The sequence below is a fragment of the Callospermophilus lateralis genome, chromosome 6 (genome assembly GCF_048772815.1).
Source record: "Callospermophilus lateralis isolate mCalLat2 chromosome 6, mCalLat2.hap1, whole genome shotgun sequence".
Lineage (NCBI taxonomy): Eukaryota > Metazoa > Chordata > Mammalia > Rodentia > Sciuridae > Callospermophilus > Callospermophilus lateralis.
In genome coordinates, this window is record NC_135310.1 from 126988672 (window position 1) to 127011476 (window position 22805).

The 22805-nt window shown below is 37.6% G+C and overlaps 1 pseudogene; it reads left to right on the forward strand.

Annotated features, from left to right (window-relative positions):
• The first annotated feature begins 458 nt into the window (after positions 1-458).
• Positions 459-22415, forward strand: LOC143402050 (patr class I histocompatibility antigen, A-126 alpha chain-like; annotated as a pseudogene).
• The last annotated feature ends 390 nt before the right edge of the window (positions 22416-22805 follow it).

Here is a 22805-nt window from a genome sequence, read left to right on the forward strand (position 1 = left end):
AGAGAATTCAAGTGCTGGAGCAGAGGTTTGAAGGATGGAATCACTAATATCAGTTCCTGGAACAGTGAATTGAGGAAACTTGATCCAGCACAGCACAATCACCTGAGTTCCATTAACTTCTAAATAATATCTATCAAGTTGTTCCACTGATACTTCATTCTGGGGTCCAGCTTTCTTCTCCCCAAATTTATATTTTAGCATAAAGTGAAGTGACAGTATGGAATGGTAAAATGATTATTCCATTGATTTTCTTCCTGTCTTTGTCTCTTGCTAGGATTAGAAAACCCAGTTCTGGAAGACAATTAAGGATCCATGGATGGTCTAATATTAATGCTAAGTTCTATATTTTCTTTTACATGCACATAAGAAGAGTGTCCATAACAACTTTCATCTTGTTTTCTTTGATCAGCCACAAGTCTCAAACACCTTAACTGATATAGCAATAGCTGATGTCCAAAATGTTCTTTGAAGATTCAAGGACTCGACATATGTGCACACTTTGCTTGACTGTTAGCCATGTGGACAAGGTAAGGTAGAAGCTTACTTGCTTATCTCACCATTTCTATATATGTCTTGTTGAGCCCTAGTTAGAAATAGAGTAGAGAATTTAGCATTATAATGAGTAACATGTATTCTAAATTACCTAGAAAATGGACTGGGCAACTTTGGCTGATTTAATAGTTTCCTTCTAGTTACTGAAGAGCTGGGTGTCGCAGGCCTGTAATCCCAGCAGCTCAGGAGGCCGAGACAGGAGGATTGTGAGTTCAAAGCCAGCCTCAGCAATGGCGAGGTACAAGGCAACTCAGTGAGAGCCTGTCTCTAAATAAAATACAAAATAGGGCTGAGGATGTGGCTTAGTGGTCGAGTGCCCCTGAGTTCAATCCCTGGTACCAAAGGGATGATAGTAGCCACTTGAAGGAGTAGCAGTTTCTTCCCTGCTGCCCTTTTAAGGTGCCACCTTAAAAGAGCATCCCTAGCAGCTAACTCCAAGATGGAGGGAAAAAAACAGATTTACTCTCTTACCTTAAACATGACAATTCAGAAAAGTATATGAAAATATAGGCAGTTAATCATATTGTACAACAAGCACATGAGAGACTACAATATTGGGAATAAATGAGGGAGGCCTGCCATTGTCCATCTTTCTTCCTGCAGAGTTTCCAGGACACAGTGCAGGGAGGAGGAGCCCTATGAAGCCCAACTGTCACAGTGAGTTGAGGTGGGAGATTTGGGAATTTGGAGAGTGCAGGTCAGCCAAACTCTGCAAGATGAAGGCACCAAGAGAAGGTCACTGCAAATAAAAGCAACGGAGTTCTGCATGGGACTCCCCCTCAGTCTGCAGCTCATCAGTAAATGCACATTAGAAAATGATCCAAGGAGAGACAAATAATGATCCAAAATGCTACAGTAACTAGGGATACACAGGGCCAATGACAGTGTCTGATTCCACTAGCACTATTGGAAAGGCTCATAGTTTTCTGGGCATTTGATAGAATACTCAGAGGAGTCTCATGTCTGTAGTGGGGAACATTTAGCCTGGACTAGACACTTTCTGAGTTACCCAAGAAATGTTAAAAGACAGAACAAAAAGGAAACAGGTCTGAATGACTCAATTTGCTGAAGAATGTTTGTGTCATGCAAAATATTTGGCATCTAACTTGGTTAAGTCAGAATGTCTGGCATCAAATAAAAAGTCACCAAGAATACAATGACAATTTTAAAATGCAGCTCAGAAGATAGATAAAAGCAATCAACCTGAATGAATCTAGAACTGACAATAAGGTTAAAATTAGAGGCTAATGATTTTAAAACCTTGATTGTAAGCATATGACACATATTCACACAAGTTACATAAGCAACGTGAAAGGTACATAAAAAATCAAAATAAAACTTCCAGGGAAGAAACTGTCTAAGATGTAGAATATGCTGGATATGAGATGGGTTTTATGGTAGATTCTGTATTGCAGAAAAAATCAAGTGTTTTGAAAGCATTAAAAACCCTTTTTTAATTATATAAAGATATAATTTTTGCAATATAGATTAGGTGTCTGATGTATTCAGATAGGCTATGTTTAATAATCATCACAGAAAGAAGAAGAGAAAACAGAAGTATAGAGGTAGCATTGCTATGTTCCTATATAGTAATTTCCAATGTGGTTTCTAGTAAGACCAGATGTATATGGTAAGTCCTTCAAGCAACCATGAAGATTATATATGTAACGTGTTTCATGTATATAATATACACAGACGTGTTATATTATATGTATACATAAGTGTATACATATTATATCTTCCATAATATGTGTATATAATATATAGTATATATTATATGTATATTTTTATATGTAGTCTTCTTTAAGTTTATATATGTATATGTTACACACACATATATATGTATTTTTTTGGATTTTAAATTCATTTCTTACTCTCAATTAGTTTGGAATTCCTATCATTCAGTTGTTGGATCCTTTATTGATAGCCTTGCACTCTTACAGTTCTTCTGTCTTCCTTACTATTACTTTTCCAACTGTACTACTTCTTTTCTGGTATTATTTTAATCATCCAAATCATCTATTATATTTATTAATTTCTGTGATCAGTTTTTAATTTCTAAGAACTTCTTTTTGTTCTCTTTCTGAATATAATTGTGCATAATCCCCTTACCTTTCACAAATACCATATCTTTTTACATGTTTTAGTAATTATTGAGAGTGGTAGAAGCAAATTAAGCAAAGAAGTTGGGACCAGTTATGATCTCTCCACTCAGAACATCTGTTCTCAAAGTGTGATCTGTGGAACTCTTGAAGGTGCTCAGACTATTGCACAGAATATATATGATCAAAACATTTTTATAATGTCACTAAAACATTATTTACACTAAAGTAAACCTTGGCAACAAGAAAGCTATGGTACCAAACTGCAATAGTATTTATTGTTTTCTTGAGCACCTTTTTACTTAAACATGTTCTGATTGAAATATTAAAAATTATTAACTTTTAATTATTAAATCTACATTCCATTATTTGAGTTTTTTAAAAATTTATTAGTTGTTGATGGACCTTTATTTATTTATATGTGGTGCTGAGAATCCATACCCAGTGTCTCACACATGCTAGACAAGTACTATTTCACTGAGCCACAATTCGAATTCCCCTCTTTTGTATTTTATTTAGAGACAGGGTCTTACAAAAATGCTTAGTATCTCACTTTTTCTGAGGCTGGCTTTAAACTCAAAATCCTACTGCATCAGCCTCCTGATCCTCTGGGATTACCTGTGGGAGCCACCTTGCTCAGCCTCTCTGCCATTTGTTCTTTTATGCAGGAGTGGTATTACAAAAAAATGGGGCAGGGACAACTCACCAAATTGCTTTTGTTGACGAACACTCTACTTTTTAATGTACTAAAAGTGCTTTGTGTGTACTTAACATTCTATCAAATAAGTGCTTTTATAATGTGGATTGGAATGGAGATTTAATATAGCTAATAATTTTTAATACTTCAATCAGGCCATGTTTAAGTGAACTGACTTTATTTTCCTTTTTGCAGTTAAAAAGTGTTTAAGAAAACAATAAATACTGTTGCAGTTTGGTACCATAACTTCTTTGTTGTGAAAGTTTACTTTAGTGCAAATAATGTTTTACTGACATTATAAAAATGTTTTTTGATCATATAGATTCTGTGCAATAGTCTGAGCACCTTCAGGGGTTCCATAGATCACACTTTGAGAACTACTGTTCTGAGTGGAGAGATCAAAATTGGTCCCAACTTCTTTGCCTAATTTGCTGCCACTACTCTCAATAATTACTGAAACATTTAAAAATATATGGTATTTGTGAACAGGTAATGGGATTATGCACAATTATATTCAGAAAGAGAACAAAAAGAAGTTCTTAGAAATTAAAACTGATCACAGAAATTAATAAGTATAATAGATGATTTGGATGATTAAAATAATACCAGAAAAGAAGTAGTATAGTTGGAAAAGTAATAGTAAGGAAGACAGAAGAACTGTAAGAACACAAATATCAATAAAGAATTTCCAACAACTGAATGACAAGAATTCCAAACGAATTGAGAATAAGAAATGATTTTGAAATCTGAAAAAAAAATTATTTCAGAATTTACAGTTCTGTAAATTACATTTGAATTGTACCCAAACAAATGAAAACTGATCCATGCAAGATATATTACAATAAAATTTCAGAAAGTCTGTACAAGAGGCCCTGAATATTTCAAGAGACAGGAAAAATAGCTTTGGAAGCTACAAAATATTGAAGCAATATCATGCATATTCCAAGCAAAAATATTTTCAACACAGAATTCTGAATGAACAAAGTTGAAATTGGACTTAGAAATAGGGTGTCTTAAAGACATTTTCAGATGTTTAGAGTTTCAATGTTTTCTTCCATGTTCCTCCATGATATGACTAAATGAAGTGAGCAACAAAAATGATGGAGAAAAACCAAGAAAAGGGGATATGTGAAATGCAGGTAAGAGGGGAGCCAGCACGATAGAGGGAAGCCAACTATTCCTGCATGAGGTGAAGGCGATCCAGGGAGTCAACTTTGCCCCAGATATGCAGGCATCTAGTCCAGGTGTGGCAGGACTGAAGGCTCTGGTACAGCTGTCTTCACAAAGACCAAGTTGGTGGAATCCAGGATATGCTTGAACATATCCAGGATATCCAGGATACTCCTGGAGACTGTCTTACTCTGCTTGGCTGCTCTCACAGGGCACCACATATTGAGTAAATTATGAAGAACAGGCATTTATTTTCTCAGTTATTAAGGTTGGGAGGTCCATGGTCAAGTCACAGGCATCTAGATAGGGCCCTCCTGCTATTTCTTCATGTGGCTGAAGGTTTAGGGCAAGAGAGGCAGGAGGGGCCAACCCATCCCCAAATAACACTATAAATCTATTTATGAGAGTGGAACCCTTGTGACTCATCCATCTCTCATTAGGCTCCATCTCTCAACACCAGCACATTGAAAATCAAATTTCCAACACATGTACCTTGGGCCACACATTCAAACCATAGCAGAGATCGTGGGGAGAGTTTGAGAAAGTTCCATTACAACAAAAACTAAGCAAATGATGGAACAACACTTTTACTAACTTCAGGGAAGTTAAAAATCAGTTCAAGGGAACTGAGTAATGAAAGCTACAAGTGTAGTGTGAATAATATTAAATCAGAATAATATAAACAACATTGGTCTAACCAAAATTATAAAATGACTATTGAGAGGAGAGAGAAGGGAAGCTGTTCACTTAAAGTGCAACATGAAATTTAAAAACTAAGGAGGAGCCCTGTTAGCATTCTATTTAGGGGCACAGAGGTAACAATAAAATCATCAGTCAAAAGAAATAAAATAGGCTGCCTCTGGGGATGAGGATATGGGGCTGCATGGAAGATTGGGGCCATTTGTCTTTATATCAAGCCTTGTAGAAGCATTTGACCTTTCAAATGCTGTCCATGGCTTCACTAGAAAAAAAATTCTTTTTTGTTTAAAAAAACATGAGAAAGGACTCAGATGTCACTCTATAAGTTGTATTAGAGAAATGGGATAGTAATTGGAGGGAGACATAGGATCAGGTGGTGGATTCTTTTTTTGGTTTGTCCTATTTATTTGTTTACATGACTATAGCCAAGTCATGTTGGTTTTAATGGGAGATATTACAGTAGGATTAATGCAGCAGTGAATGAGCCACAGAAAGTGGGAGGTGATGATGCAGGGGATGAGGGGCCAAGCTTGTTCCCAAGTGCAGAGGTGGCCTCAGACAGCAGCATGATCATCCATTATCACTGGTGGGAAGTTGGATGAGACAGTTTCAAGTATGAGGGCTGTGATGGGATTAAGAGTCCTACTTTTGAGTCCTACATTTTTTCCAAGTAGAAAGAGAAACAAGTTCATCCTCTAGGAGTGAGGAGCTGGGAATTAGTACTGGGATGTGAGAAGGGGGGACAAAGTGAGAAACAGCCCCCTCAGGGGGCCAGAGAGTCAACTGACCTGGGAAATGGCATTTGGAGAGCGCAGCTCAGGGGCCCCTGAAGCCTGTGATCATCATCTGAGGGAAAGAGAGGAGAGAAGAGAAATGTGACGCATTCTGGATGCAGGTGGAGGAGGATAACAGAGTGAAAGGAAACACAAGAAAAATTTTCTGGTCTAAAGATGTGGATTATTTTTAGCTTGTAATTTATCTTTGTCAGAATCTTATAATTTTTCTATGTCAAATATATCTGTAGTCAACCATGACTAGTGATGGGAATTCTTTCTAAGAAAGTTTTCTTATTCTATAAAGCCAGTATCACCTTGATACCAAAACAGATAAAGACCCATGAAGGAAACAAAACTATTTATCAGTATGCCTGATGAATACAGAAGGAAAATCTTCAATAAAATATTAGCAATGTATATTCAAAACCATTATCAAGTGGGTTCCATTTAGAGATACAAGACAAAGATCACATGATCATCCCAGTAAACTCAGAAAAAAAAAACCTCAGGAAAATTCAGTTCCCATTCATGTTAAAAAACACTGAAGAAACTCATAATTGAAGGAACTTGTGTCAACATTGTAAATGCTATATATGTCAAACCCAAAGCCAATGTCTCACTAAGTGGGGAAAAACTGAAAATATTTATTTAAAATCATTAATAAGACATCAATGTTCATTCTCTTCACTCCTACATAATATAGTACTTGAAACTGTAACCAAAGCCATGATACAGAAGATGGAAATTAAAGAGATGAAAGTAGAAAAGGAGTCAATTTTTTCTCTATTTGCTGATGACATTATTCTATACTTATAGACCCCAAGGCAAAAAACCCACCACACTTCTAGATCTGATGAGTTAGTAAAGGAGCAGGACAAAAGACCAACATACAAAATTTAATAACTTACTTATACACAGATAATGATTCTTCTGATAAAGAAATTAGGAAAAGAATTCCATTCACAATAGCCTCCCAAAATTAAAACCTGGGAGTGCATTAAATCTAGGAGGTGAGAGATATGTACAGTGAAATTTATAAAAGTGAAGAAAGAAATTGGAGACGGCACTATGTTCTTGGTTAGGCAGAACTGATATTGTCAAAATGACCATATTACCAAAGCAATCTACAGATTCAATGTAGTCTTCATCAAAATATCAATGTCATGCACAAAGAATTAGAAAAATAGTACTAAATTTCACATGGAAGAATAGAAGACCCAGAATAGAAAAAACAATTCTCTGTATTAAGACAATGTTGTAGGCATCACAATACTCAATCTCAAATTATATCACAGTAATAAAACAGCACATGTTAGCATAAAAACATACATGAAGACCAATGGTACAGAAAACCTACAGGGATATAATCATCTGATCCTTCATAAAGGTGCCAAAAGCACAAGTTAGAGAAAACAGCTTTTTTAAGTGAATAGTACTGGGAAAACTGGATATGCAACAGAATGAAACTAGATGACTATCTCTCATCCTGCACAAAAACCAACTTTGTCCTTTGGGCATATACTGAGGAGTGGGATAACTGGATCAAATGGTGGTTCCATTCCAAGTTTTCTGAGGAATCTCCATGCTGCTTTCCACAGTGGTTGAATGAGTTTGCAGTTGTACCAGCAATGTATGAGTGTAGCTTTCCCCACATACCTGCGCCAACATTTATTGTTACTTGTATTCTTGATGATTGCCATTCTGACTGGAATGAGAGGAAATCTCAGTATAGTTTTAATTTCAATTTCTCTGATTGCTAGTGATGTTGAATTTTTTATATATTTGTTGACATATTTCTTCTTCTGTGAAGTGTCTGTTCATCTCCTTTTCAAGAATCAATAAATGGGATGATATCGAACTAAAAAGCTTCTTTAGAGCAAAGGAAAAAAAATCAAGAACATGAAGACAGAGCCTACAGAATGGGAGAAAATCTTTGTCCCCTGCACCTCAGAGAATTAATCTCCAAAAAATATAAAGAACTCAAAAAACAACACCAAAACAATAACAGTAAAAACAACAACAAAAATAAAACCAAAACAAATAACCCAATCAATAAATGGGCAAAGAAACTGAACAGACACATCTTTAACTTTTTACAGACTACCTAAGGTAACCTTGTACTATATCCAGTAAAATACAGGAAACTTATTAGCCTCATGTTTACAGTTAACCACCCCTCTGGTATTATCACCATGTATACTAACTACATCAGTGTTCATGATAAACCTAACCAGACAGTAGAATACGTAGTGGGGAAAGCTACACTCATACATTGCTGGTACAACTGCAAATTGATTCAACCACTGTGGAAAGCAGTATAATACATAGTGGTATAAAGTCATCAATCATTTAAAAAATTAAGTAAAAATACCTAAAAATATATGTCATATTCTGTGGTTAGTTATTCTGTTTTGTACAAATTAGTTATCATCTCCCATCATTACACTCTAGGCTTTTATTCATTCCAAATTACTTATGGTAGAGAATCACTTAGTAAGGAATCCTATCAATTTTTATTTATCAGATAAATACTTGGTTTTGCTTTGTTTCCACCTTTTTGTCTAAGAGATTTGTGTGAAATAAAATTCACTAATTTTGGGTGTAAATCTAAATGAATATTGACAATTATTTAGAATCATTTTTAAACACCACTGTGGTCAGGATATGCTTTAGCTAGCCTTACCCTAAACAGTGTTCTCATCTGCCTTCCCATTTTATCCTCTCCTCCACCCCAGTTCTAGATGACCACCAACCTCCTTTCTGACTGTAACTTTGAATATTCTGGAATTTTATGTACATTCAAACATGTAGTATATAAACTTTGCTAAAACATAGTTATTTTTAAGCTTTGTTGTGCTATTGTGTTTATTAGTATTTCATTCATTCATTTTTAGTACTGAGTATTACTAAAATACTAGTTTATCCACTGAGTAATATTTCATTGTGTATATATACACCAAAATTCCTTTGCAGTCAAATGAACACATTATGATATGTGAAGAGAGAGCCTACATAATGGGATATATAAAGAACTCAGAAAAACTTTACATCAAAAACAAAATAATAATAACCCAAGTAATAAATTGGCTAAGGAACTGAACTGGTACTGCACAGAAGAAGAAATACAGTTGATCAACAAATATATGAAAAAAATGTTCAACATCTCTAGCAATTAGAGAAATGCAAATCAAATGTACGCTGGGATTCCAACTCATTCCATTCAGAAAAACCATTCTCAAGAATACAAGCAACAATAAATGTTGGTGAGGATATGGGAAAAAGGTTCACTCATACATCGTTCATTTGACTGCAAATTGGTACAAGCACTATGAAGATTTCTCAGAAACTTGGAATGAAACCACGATTTGACCCAGCTATCCCATTCCTCACTTTGTATCCAAAGGATTTAAAATCAGTGTACTACAGTGACACAGCCACATCTATGTTTATAGCAGCTCAATTCACAATAGCTAAACTATGGAACCAAACCACCTGCCCTTCAACAGATGAATAGATAAAAGAATTTTGATGTATATATAACAATGAAATATTACTCAGCCATAAAGAAGAATGTAATTATGGCATTTTCCAGTAAATGGATGGAACTGGAGAATATAATTTTAAGCAAAAGAAAAAAAAAAGGCAATCCAAAATGTTTTCTCTGATATGTGGATGCTAATTCACAATAAGTTGGGGAGGGGACTATGAGAGAATAGAAGTAGTTTGGATTATACAGACAGGAGTGAAAGGAGGAGAAGGGTATGGAGATAAGAAGGAAGTAGAAGGAATTGAATATTAGTATTCTACATATACATGAGTTATATTTGATGATGACACCTCAATAAAGCTGCAAATATTTTGGTAGCTGAAAACAAAAATTAATTGGTGAAGAGCAGGACTCTAGGAGCAAGCAGGCCAGGTAGTTTTGACTACAATTTTCTCATTAGGTTGCAAGCAAGACTCTAGCTAGAATGGCAAGAATATACAGCTGGGCCAGGGTGAGGATCTGAGCTCAAACCCATGCCCTTGGCAGTTAGCCAGAGTCCTCAGTGGTACAATGTGTGGGTCTCTCCACAGTAAGAATCTGCTTAAATAAAGACACAGCACCTGGCAAGCTAGAGCAGGGCCCTCTCCTGCATGGGAATCTGCTGAGAGCAGGTGAGAGAAGGGTTTCTACTCCACCTGAATTGGGGAAGTTAAGGACCAAATTTGTTCTTGACAATTTTGTTCCCTGAGGACCAGGAAAAGGTTAGAAATCTTTGGGTCATGGCAAAAAAAAAATGTGATCCACAACATCAACTTCCTCTGGGACATGGTATAAGTGAATGAATGAATAATATGAATGAATGAATCAATGATTACAGAATGGCCCACTGTCCCATGACAGAATCTGTATGTGCATTTGAACAAACTGCTCAGACAATTTGCTTACATACTAAAGTTTCAGAAGCACTGCTCTAGGACCATCTTTCTCTAAGTGTGATCCAAAATACCTGGAGCTTTCCTTATAAAGAAAATTCTCCATCTCTACCACAGAGGGTAGAGATGTGGGTGGAGGCAGGAATCTGCATTTTCAGCAAGTGCCCTTCGTTCTTTTGCACACTCAGGTTTGAGAACCCTGCTGCAGATGGTGGGAAATCTGGGCAGGCAAGGGCTGCAAGATGGAAATGGAATGTTGATACTGAGGAACTGGAACACCATGTCCTAGCTCTTGCTGGAAGTCAGTGGGGGAAAATTCATGAATGATGACAATGACAGACCCCTAGCCATGGCTGGAAACATGAGAATGCCATAACAGGAGATTGCCACCTCTGTCCTCTCAGTGATAGCCAGTGAGTGACAGACTCTGATAACTAGAAACCCATTTCTGGGAAGGTTCTCACAAGAAATCATAGAAAAGTTGTGTACCTCTTAGGTACATAGAGTCAGTTAGGGCCTGATTCCATACAGTTTAAATAATGGGACTGTTTGTCATTGGAAAGACTCCAGAAAAGAAAAATGGTGGCCTCTTTTTCTGCATTATCAAATATTAACTGCTGTGTCCTAAAAATCAAGGTCACTGTACCATGAGGAAATTTTTTCCAGGTTCAGTGTTGTGAGAGCCCAAAACTTTTCCCTGGTGACTTTCACAGTTTAGATATAATCTTGGTGGTTGGAGATCCTCCCTTTCTTCTCTGTACTCCTGAGTGAAGTCCAAGGTGTATCATCCCCAGTGCAAGAATAGACCTGTCTGGGACAGACCTGTTGCTTCTTGTCTCCTTTATGTTTGGCTTCATTTGAATCCTTCATTTTCTATGAGTAAATGCACAAGAAAGAAATTAGTCTCAGCCCCTTTCCTGGCATCTTCAGTTTGTCCTTCCCATGGTATAACGGGAATTGTGTTACAGGAGGAGTCGGGACCCTGGAGTTTACAGTCGCACACAAGTATAACCACTTACTAACCTTCCTGACATCTGCCCTCTTCCTTCCTTGCTCTCTTCAGCAGTATTAGAATTGACCCCTGGGCCACACTTAAACTAACCTAGTGCTCAGTCACTGAGCTTCATCCTCAGCCCATTTCTAAAATTCTTTTATTTTACACATGATCTTGTTAAGTTGCTAAGGCTGGAATTGAACTTGTGATCCTCCTTCCTCAGCCTCCTGAGAAATGGGATGGCAGGTAAGTGCCACTGCACCAGGCTTTGGCTTTTGATACTTAATTTACTCTCACTATTAGATGTAGGATGAAGCTTACAGTTGTTACCACCTGCTAGTCTTAACATTTTCTGACATTCATAGCTTTCTGTAGCTTCATCTTCCTGATTGTGTGTTACTTTGTCAGGACTGAATAGAGAAAATATCTGTCAGGACAAGTCAGGCACATGCCCTCTATTGGTTACCCCAGTGACAAATGCTGCAGATATCTTCTGCAGAGCAGGCCTCAGGGGGCCAGAACAGCACCTTCCACATTCTTGATACTGGTAGCCCCTCCTTCTTGGTTCTCAGCCATCTCCTGATGTCCCAGGGTTGCTGTTCCCCAGTGATCCTTGCTGTGTGCTTATTTTCTCATTCTGTTTTTCTTTTTTATCTTGTTGCACATATTCCTTGTTTGTTTGCTTGTTTGTTTTGGAATGGAAAGGGCATTTTTTATATTATTTTTATTTATATATGACGATGGAATGCATTACAATTCTTATTTCATATATTCATTACAATTTTTCATATCTCTGGTTGTATACAAAGTATACTCACACCAATTCATGTCTTCATACACGTACTTTGCAAATTAATAATGACCATCACATTCCACCATCATTAATAACCCCATGCCCCCTCCCTTCCCCTCCAACCCCTCTGCCCTATCTATAGTTCTACTCTTCCTCCCATGCTCCCGCTCCCTATCCCACTGTGAATCAGCCTCCTTATATCAAAGAAAGCATTAGGCATTTGGTTTTTTAGGATTGGCTAACTTTTCTTGGCATTATCTTCTCTAACTTCATCCACTTACCTGCAAATTGGCACCCATTCTTAATTGGAACCTCAATGATACTCTCGTTCATGTATAGTGATCTTTTTTTTTTCCTGGAGGGAGATGAAGGCTGGTATCTCTTACTCTGCCATCTTACTGATGTCATTCATATTTCATCCTTAAATGATGGTGAACATAGAATGGTTTTCTTATTTTCATTTGAAGATTGTTCATTACAATTATATCCAAGAACAAAGAGTCTTATATCCTGAAACAGGTGAACTACTTAGTTTTAATATTTGTTTATTGATTTTCTTAAATGTTTTTGTATGGTAAATCTTATCATCTGCAACTAGAGAGAGTATTATATGTCCTTTACAATATGTATGGGTTTTACTTGTGTGCAATGTTTTTTCTGTGCTTACTAAGATGATTGTGTATTTTTTGGTTTTCATTTTAATAATATGATGTGTTACCTTAATTTAACTGGGGAAGTTAAAACAAAGTACCATTCCTGGAATAAATTCACTTGGTAGTAATGTACAATTATTTTGCATTACTAATTTTGTTTAAGTAGGATTTGTTGAGGATTTTTGTTCTGAATCCTTCTTTAATGTAATGTCTTTGATTGTAGTTTCAGAGTATTACTGGTCTCATAGTATTTGTTGGATAGCATTCCCTCTTCTACTTTTTGGAAGAATTTGTGAAGAATTGGAATTAATTCTTTAATTCACACATTTAATAAGCCATTTATTTACTGAACTAATAAACAAGTATGCAATGTTTATTATATGCTTAGCATTGTTCTTACAAGCTCATGAATGTTTGGTACAATAAGCACTGTCATCCCCATGTTACAGAAGGTGAATCAGAGACACAGATGGTTCAAAAACTTTCCCAAGTTCTCACAATCCTTAAATGATAGAGTCAAAATTCAAACCCAAGCAAATTCTAGAATTCCCATAATGAGCCAGTAGCCTGAGCTGCCATCAATAATTCTCCTTTACGTATTTGCTATAAATCACCAGTAAAGTTATTTGGAGAAGAATTTTTATTTGTGGGTAATTTTTAAAAATATATTAGTACTAATTAAATGTCTTCACTTGTTCTAGATATATTCATAATGTCTATCTCTTCTTGAGTCAACATTATCAGTTTGTTGTCCACCTACCATTTGTCCACTTTACAGATATCATAAAATGTTTTGCCTAGTACTGTTCACATTTTACTATAAATTGTTTCTATTATTTTAAAGTTACTATTACTTCTCTTTATTTTTTAATTCTAATTATTTTAATCTTATTTTATTTACGTGTCCAACTAGCAATTTGTCAATTTGTTCATCTTTCCAAAGCATCATATTTGGTTTCACTGATTGCTTTGCTATTGTCTACTTCATTATTTTCTAATATATCCTACTTTTCTCTCTACTATTTATTTACTATTTCCTTCTCTCTGGTTGTTGGGTTTTAGTTTCTCTTCTTTTTCCTGTGCTTTCAGGAGAAAGGTTTGGTTATTCACTTGAAATCCTTCTTCCTTTTTAATGCAGGCATTTACAGCTACCAATTTACTGCTACAAATTTCCCTATAAGTTTCCCTTGATTAGTATCTCACAGATTTGGTAAATTGTTCTTTCATTTTCATCAATTTGAGACTGTTTCCTAACATTGTTTTAATTTTGTCAAGCCATTGATTACTCTGGAGTGTTTTAAAAATTTCCATACATTTGTGACTTTTCCTTATTTCTTTTAGTATTTGGTTGTTTACTAATTTCATTCCATTCTGGTCAGAGACCATGTTTGTATTATTTCTGTGCTTTCAAATGGATTAATGTTTATCTTACAGACTAGCATATGGTGCGTCCTGAAGAATCATCCACATGCACTTGAAAAATAATGTGTATTCAGCTGTTCTTGAGAAGAGTGTTTATAGATGTCCAATAGGTTTAAATGATGCATAGTGTTGGTCAAATCTGTTTTTATCTTTTGCTTAGTATTTTATCCATCACCAAATGTGGAATATTGAGGAGATCTCCAACTAGTATTTTTGCATTTGGCATTTCTCTTTTCATTTCCACCAGGTTTGTTTTCTTGTGAAATTGTGTGTTGCTTACCAACAGAGATAATGAAAAATGTATCATTTGGTCATTTCAGTGTTGTGAGACATCACAGAATGACTTACACAACTACTAAAGCCAAGATGCTGCTAGGTGATATAATTTTACAGGAACATTGTTGACCAAAACACTATTATGTGGTACTTAGTGATCAGGTGCACACATATTTTGAATTGCTCTGTCTTTCTGAAGGATTGACATTTTCATCATTTGCTATGATTTGGTTAAGTGTCCCCCACAAACATAGGTGTTAAAGGCTTGGTCACTAGCTCATGTACTGTGGGGAAAAGGTGAAGCCTTTAAGTGGAGGAGCCTGGTGAGAGAAAGTCACCTCTTTTAAGGCATGACCCTGAAGAGAATGTTGGGACCTGACCCTTTCTTGCCTGTCTGTCTTTTCTTCCTGGTCAATCTGAGGTGAGGTGTTTGGTCACCAAGTCTTCCCCAGAGTGATGCTCACTGGGCCACTGGCCCCAGGGCAGCAAGTCCAACAACCCATGCACTGTAATCTCTGCAACTTTGAGTGAAATAAGCCTTTCCACCTTATAAGTTGATTGTCTCAAGTGTTTTGTCACAGTAATGCAAAGCTGACTAACACATAATTACAAAAGGTTCTTGTTTTTCACCACTGTCATTAAAAAGTTAGTTTTGTTTGACATTGTGTAGTACTTTAGATTTCCTATGGTTCCCTTTAATGTGTCAATGGTTCAGGTTAGATTTTAATATATTTGTGGCTGTGAAGTGCATTTTCCTCCAGAACATTCTGGTCAGAGAATATGTTTGTATTATTTCTATGCTTTCAAATGGATTAATATGAGCATGGTCATATTCTTCTACCCAAGGCAACACTCTCTGCCTTTTGATTGGCTTGGTTACTCCACTTCTACTTAATGTTCATATTTAGTCAGCGAAATTTGTCTGTCATTTTCCTGTGTATCTTCCATGTGTCTCATATCTCTCTGTTCCTCAATTCTGCACAAATCATGTGTCTGATGTATTCAGATAGGCTATGTTTAATAATAATCACAGAAAGAAGTAGAGAAAACAGAAGTATTGCACTGCAATTAGTTGCAATCATGTTTCCTGAAGTCTGCTCCACCTATGACACTTTCTCAGACTTTCCTTTCTCAGATGACCTTGATGTTTTTGAGGAGTGCTTCTCAGATACATTGTAGAGTTATCTTTGATTTGAGTTTGGTTGCTTGGGCTGTGTATTTGGAGAGACCACAGAGATGAAATTCCACTCAACACCACATGTCCAGGGAGTGCACTAACCTCTTGACTCATCTCTGATGCTGTGAACCTTCTTCATCTGACCAAGGTGGAGCTTCCAGTTTTCTGCCTGTGAAGCTCCATTTGTATTTCCCCTTTTCCCATGTTGCAGACTTTGGAAGTCACTATGTGCAGCCCACACTTAAAGAGATATTCTGTTATAAATGTCTGCATGCAGGTTTAGATTGAAGCATAATTATTCAAATTAGATGGGAAAGACCTAGGAGGATAATCACTGGATTGTACTGCAAGTCTGTTTTTAGTTCTAGAAGAAAATGTCAAGTATATCCCATCTTGGTTGTACCATTTTGCATCCCTATCAGCAATGAACAAGGGATTCTGTTGCTCTATGTCCTCATCAGCAAGTGGTATTACCAGTTTTTAAAAATTTTAACCCCACTCATATGTATGTAATGGTATATAGTTGTTTCCGTTTGCATTTCCCTAATAACTAATCACATCATACATCTTTTCATGCACTTACTTGTCATCACTAGATCTTCCTTTGAGAAGTGTCTGTTTAGACTTTTAGCCATTTTTCATCTTATTTTTGTTGGTGAGTAATTATACATGATGGTGAAATTTGTTTTTACATATTTGCTCATGCACATGAAATAATGAGGTAATTTGTTTTGCCCTTTTTAAAAATTTATGTTTATTTATTTTGTATCAGGGCTTAAACTTGGGGGCACTTAACCACTGAGTGACATCCCCAGCCCTTTTTATTTATATCTGCCAATGTGCCCAGCTGTTTTGCCTGTTTTTAAATGAGGGTTTTCCATATTGATCAATTTTTAGTGGATTTTTTAATATTCTAGATTCAAATCTCTTAGCAGATATGTCATTTGCAAATACTGTCTCCCAGTGTGTGGACTTTACCAACATAACAACAATAATAATAGACACATTTTAGAAAATAGAAATAAGAAATTACTAAATGGGTAGATGACCTGAAAGACAAGGCATGATACATAAATAACTTACCTTTGCATATTCTTATCTTGAATTTTCTTGTGTGTGCATGAATCATATTTTAAAAACTAAACACCATTAATATCCCTTACAATTGTGACCCTCATGACACATCATATCCTGATTGCGCTCTAAGACAGGTGTGTCATAGGCTATGCCATCTAGGTTCATGGAAGTACCCTCTAGGATGCTTGCACAATGATGGGATCATGTAATAACATATTTATTTTTCTTCTTATTGGTTCATTGAAATTATACATAATAGTGGGGTGCATTACTCCACAATTGTACATGCACATAACTTGATTTATCTCATTTCCCACTCTCTCCCCTTTCCCTCTCCTCCTCCTTCCTCCTGATCCTCTTGCTCTACTGGTCTCCATTCTATTGTTATTTTGTTTTGAAATTAGTGCATTATACTTACATATGGAAGCAGCCTTCATTGTGGAATGTCTGAACATGGACAGAGCATATTTTGGTAAATTTTGTTCACAGTACTTCCCCATGTCTTTTCCTTCTCCTGTCCTCTCAATCCCCCTATTCTACTCTATTGGTCTCCCCATCTATTTTCATGAGATTACTTTTTATTCTGTTTCATTTCCTCTCTGACTTGCTCCAGTTCCACATATGAAAGAAAACTTTCACTCCTTGACTTTATGAATATGTGACTGCAAGATATATTTGATATAGAAAAATTATAAGATTCTGACAATGATAAATAACAATTTAAAAATAATCCACATCCCTAGACCAGAAAATTTTCTTTCATTTCCTTTTACTCTGTTTTCTTCCACCACATGCATCCTGAATGCTTCAGATTTCCTTTCTCTCCTCTCTTTCCCTCAGATGATGAACAATGGTTTCAGGGGCCCTGGAACTTCCCTCTTCAAATGCCATTTCCCAAGTCAGTTGACTCCCCAGTCCCCTGAGGGGGCTATTTCTAATTTTATCTTCCCTTCTCACATGCTAGTACTAATTCCCCACTCCTCACTCCTAGAGGATGAAATTGTTTCTCTTTTTACTTAGAAGAAAAGTAGGGCTCAGATAAAAGGAGGACTCTTAATACCATCAGAGCTCCCACACTTGAAAACGTCTCCTTCATTTTCCCACCAGTGATAATGGATGATTATGTTGCTGTCTGAATTTGTTTTGGAAACAAGATCTGCCCCTCATCCCCTGCATCATCACTCCCCATGCTCTGGGGTTCATTCACATTAATCATACTGTAGTACCTCTCATTAAAACCAACACAACTACACCCAGTAAATAAATAAATAAATAAAATCCACCATTTTGTCCTATGTCTCCCTCCAATTACTGCCCCATTTCTCTGATACACCTTATAGAGTGACATCAGAGTCTTTTTGTCTTTTTTTTTTTAAAAAAAAGAATTTTTATTTTTCTAGTGAAGCCATGGGCAGCATTTGAAAGGTCAAATTTTTCTACGAGGCTTGATATAAAGATAAATGGCCCCAATCTTCCATGCAGCCCCATTTCCTGAAAATACTTTATTGATGGACTTGTGCTCTTACAGTTCTTCTGTCTTCCTTACTATCATTTTTCCAACTGTACTACTTCTTTACTGCTATTACTTTAATCATCCAAATTACCTATTATACTTATTAATTTCTGGGATCATTTTTAATTCTAAGAACTTCTTTTTGTTCTCTTTTTAAATATAATTGTGCATAATCCCATTACCTGTTCACAAATACCATATCTTTTTATTATTGAGAGTAGTGGCAGCAAAATAAGCAAAGAAGTTGGGACCAGTTGTGATCTCTCCACTCAGAACAGCCATTCTCAAAGTGTGATCTGTGGAACCCTTGAAGGTGCTCAAACAATTTGCACAGAATCAATGTGACCAAAAAACATTTTTATAATGTCACGAAAACATAACTTACACTAAAGTAAAGCTTGGCAACAAGGAAGCTATAGTACTAAACTACATTAGTATTTATTATTTTCTTGAGCACTTTTTAACTGCAGAGGGAAAATAAAGTCAGTTTACTTAAACATGGCCTGGATAAAGAATTAAAAAGTATTAACTTTATTAAATCTCTATTCCAGAATCCACATTATAAAAACACTTATGTGATAGAATGGGAAGTACACACAAAGCACTTTTGCTACATTAAAAAGGAGGGTATTTGTGTTAATAAAAGCAATTTGGTGAGTTGTCCCTGCTCCATTTTTTTTGTAATACCACTCCTGCTTAAAAAAACAAATGGCAGAGAGGTGGGGCAGGGTAGCCTACATCTGTAATCCCAGAGGATCAGGAGGCTGATGCAGTAGGATTGTAAATTAAAAGTAAGCCTCAGCAAAAGTGAAGTACTAAGCAATTTAGTAAGACCCTGTCTCTAAATAAAATACAAAAGAGGAGGGCTGGGGTTGTGGCACAGTGGAAGAGTGCTTGCCTAGCATGTATGAGGCACTGGGTATGGATTCTCAGCATTACATATAAATAAATAAAAGTCCATCAAAACTAATAAAATGTTTTTTTAAAAATCTCCAAATGATGGTAAGCTGGGATTTGTTTTTTAAAAAAAGTACAAAAGAGGGCTAAAGATGTGGGTCACTGGTAGATTGCCCTTGAGTTCAATCTCCAGTACACGTCCCCAAACCCGCCCCCCAAAAAAATGAATGACAGAGAACATATTCCTTAGACTTCAATATTTGATCAACATTCTAAAAAATGACCTGAACCTGTCCCTTCAAGATAATCCACAAACAGCAGTATATTCAATGATAAAATGTATGCTTTCAAAAGTAAATCAGACTCTGGGAAAACTTGAATCTACCATCATCAACTTGACAGATTCCCAAGTACTTACAACACTTTCTGGTGAACTGTGGTAATATCAACATAAAACTTCTTAATTATTCGCACTTAAATGTGTTAACACTAGAAGGTATATAAAATTTTGTCAAAGAGTGCATGATTTAAAAAAAATATCAAGACATCCATTCAATGTGCGAGACAAAGACTTTACTGCAACACAATATGAACTACTCAATAATAATATTTCAGGGTCTATATAGCAAAGAATCTTCAAGAAGTTAACACTTGTGTCAATTTAGTGTAGCTGCAAAGATGAATAGCACACAGCTATTGAAATTGTTTTAAATTTTTTTTCCTAGAAATTTTTGTAAGGCAGCATTTTTTTTTATTCAACCAAAGTCATAGCTTAAATGCAAAAGACATGACTATCTGGTGGTTTTCTAATGACAAATAAGAAGGACTTTCAAAATTGTAAAAAGCAAAATGATCCAGTCTTCCAATTAAATCTTTTTAATTTATAAAAATTGTTATTTCTCTTTGAAACTATTATTTCTGTTAACATGCAAATAGTTATCAATGCTCTGAGGAATAAAATATCTTAAAACAAATAAATTTAATATATGTAAAATGTAGATAGACATAATCCACATAAACAGATTACCTCTGGAGTGCACACTACTTTCTAAGAGCATATAAAGATCCTGAAACCAAAACGTTTAAGAACTGCTGATTTACCACTTGAGGAAGGAATCAGGGGGACAGTGTGACAAAGAGCTATTGGGCAAAGAGGAGGAGGGTTGGGGAGGGGGCGTGGAGGCAGGAAAGATGGTGGAATGAGATTAACATCATTACCGTAGGTCCATGTATGACTGCACATATGGTGCACTGCTACATCATGTATTGTCGCAATATGTGATGGAATCAGGGTCACTCTGGGTGGATTGGGCTTTCAAGGAAAAAACCACACAAACACAGAAAATACTTTTTCAGTTTTTCAGGCTCTGCAGCCTCAAGACTGTCAAGACTGACAGACTGTGGGCTACGTGGACGACTGTAGTTCCTGCGCTTCAACAGCGCAGCGACGCCTGGGATGGAGTTGCGGGCGGCATGGATAGAACAGGAAGGGCCGGAGTATTTGGTCTTCCTACAGAGTGACCCAGTGGACTTCAACACCCTGAGTGGCTTTTACAACCAGAGTAAAGGCGGTGGGTATCCCCGGGCCTGTAGGAGGGCGCAACACCTCATGACCTTCAGGAAAGGTCCCTAGTTCGGCAGAGATTCCCGGGGCTGGCTTCACCCCAAGGCTGAGGGATCCGCGGATATCCTCAGCCCAGAAAGTGCCTGTGAGGACTATGACCAGGTTTCCTTCTCAGTTGAGGGGGAAAACCGTGGGGTGGGCGGGGCTGGGACATGGCTGACCGCGGGGCGGGGACAGGCTCTCACACACTCCAGCTGATGTGTGGTTGTGAGATGGGGACTCATGGGAACCTGCTTAGTCTGTATGAGCAGCTCATAGATGAAGGCGAGAATTATATCGCCCTGAATAGGACCTGTGCTCCTGGACCCCTGCAGACTTGGTGGCTCAGATCACCCAGCAGAAGTGAGAGGTGGCTAGTTTCACGGACCACCTCAGGGCCTACCTGGGGGGGGGGGCACCTGTGTGAGTGACTCCCCAGATACCTGGAGAATAGGAAGGAGACATTGCAGCACTTAGTATGAGCGGCTGCTGAACATCTACTTGATCTCCTGTAGATCCTTCTACCTGTTTCCCAAGGAGGGGAGGAGAATGGCACCCACTGTAGAAAACCGCCCTGCTTCTCATCCAGAGGGGAGAGAGTCAGCCTGGATTCCCAGGAGCTGTACTAGAGAGAAACTGAAGGCCTCTTTCACTGAGGACAAGTAAGGGATCTGGTCTACCTCCAGCTGGTTGGAAAGACAATAAATAACTGACCACAGCTCTCTGGCAGCAGTCTTGGACTCAAGGACAGACTGTCAGGTCCACTTCAACCTAGTGTGTTTAGAGGTCTGACTCATCTTTTCCACATCTCAGCCTCTACCAAGAACCTGAAGTCCCTCTCAGACACCTGAAACCTCTTACACTGAGTTGTCTCAGCCTGGATCTAGAGCTTTTTATGAAATAGGAAGTCATGCCAGAAGCCTCAGTCTAGGTTTGTGTGTAGGTTTTATGCTCCCTTTATCATCCCAATTGTGTTGTGCATTCTTTGGATGGTGGCCCAGAAGAGGTAATGCAAAATGTCTGAATTTCCCCATTCTTCCTTTCAGATACCCCAAACTCAAAGGTGAATCACCACCCTAGCCCTAAAGTGGATGCCACTCAGAGGTACTGGGCCCTCAGCTTCTACCCTAAGGAGATCACCCTGAACTGGCAACGAGATGGGGGGCACTAGACCCAGGACATGGAGTTGTGGAGACCAGGCCTGAAGGGAATGGAAACTTCCAGAAATGGGCAGCTGTGGTGGTGCCTGTTGGAGAGGAGGAAAGAGACACATGTCCTGTGCACCATGAGGGACTGCCTGATCCCTTCACCCTGAGATGGAGTAAGGAGGGAGTGAGGGCACAGAACCTGTTGTCAGGAAAGCAGGAGAATTTCTGGAGACCCTAAGCAGTGTGGGGACTGAGAGCTGGGGTTCAGGGCCCCCTCACCTAACTTCCCTTCTCCTCACAGAGCCACGTGTTCAACCCACCATCCCTATCATGGGAATTGTTGATGGCCTGATCCTCCTTGGAGCTGTTGTTTCTGGAATTGTGGTCACTTTTGTCTTGTGAAAGAAGAAAAACACAGTAGAAAAAGTGCAGGGTCTGAATTTTTGACCCACTGGTGGTTTCAAGTACCTGGTAGAAGTGTGCCCTGCCTTGATAATGGGAAGTGATATCTACACAAACATGCTTACCCAGGCTGGACCCTGTTTGCTCTTTGTAAAGCACATAGAAACTAAAGCACAATGTTATCCTTCTGATGCTTGTGGTGAAAGGGACTTGATTTCCAGCATTTCGAGGTCAGAGGAGAATTTGCTTGCTGAAGATAGACCTCCAGAAGGGCAATTGGCTCCATCTTCACCCAGCTACTTTTTTCTTGTCTCCAGATCCTTCCCTACATCTGCAGTCACAGTTCTGGAGACTTCTCCAATGTCCAGGACTAGGGGGCACCTCTAAGATCTGTCTCCAACTTGCTCTCTCACAGAATCCTTTCTTCCCACTGGA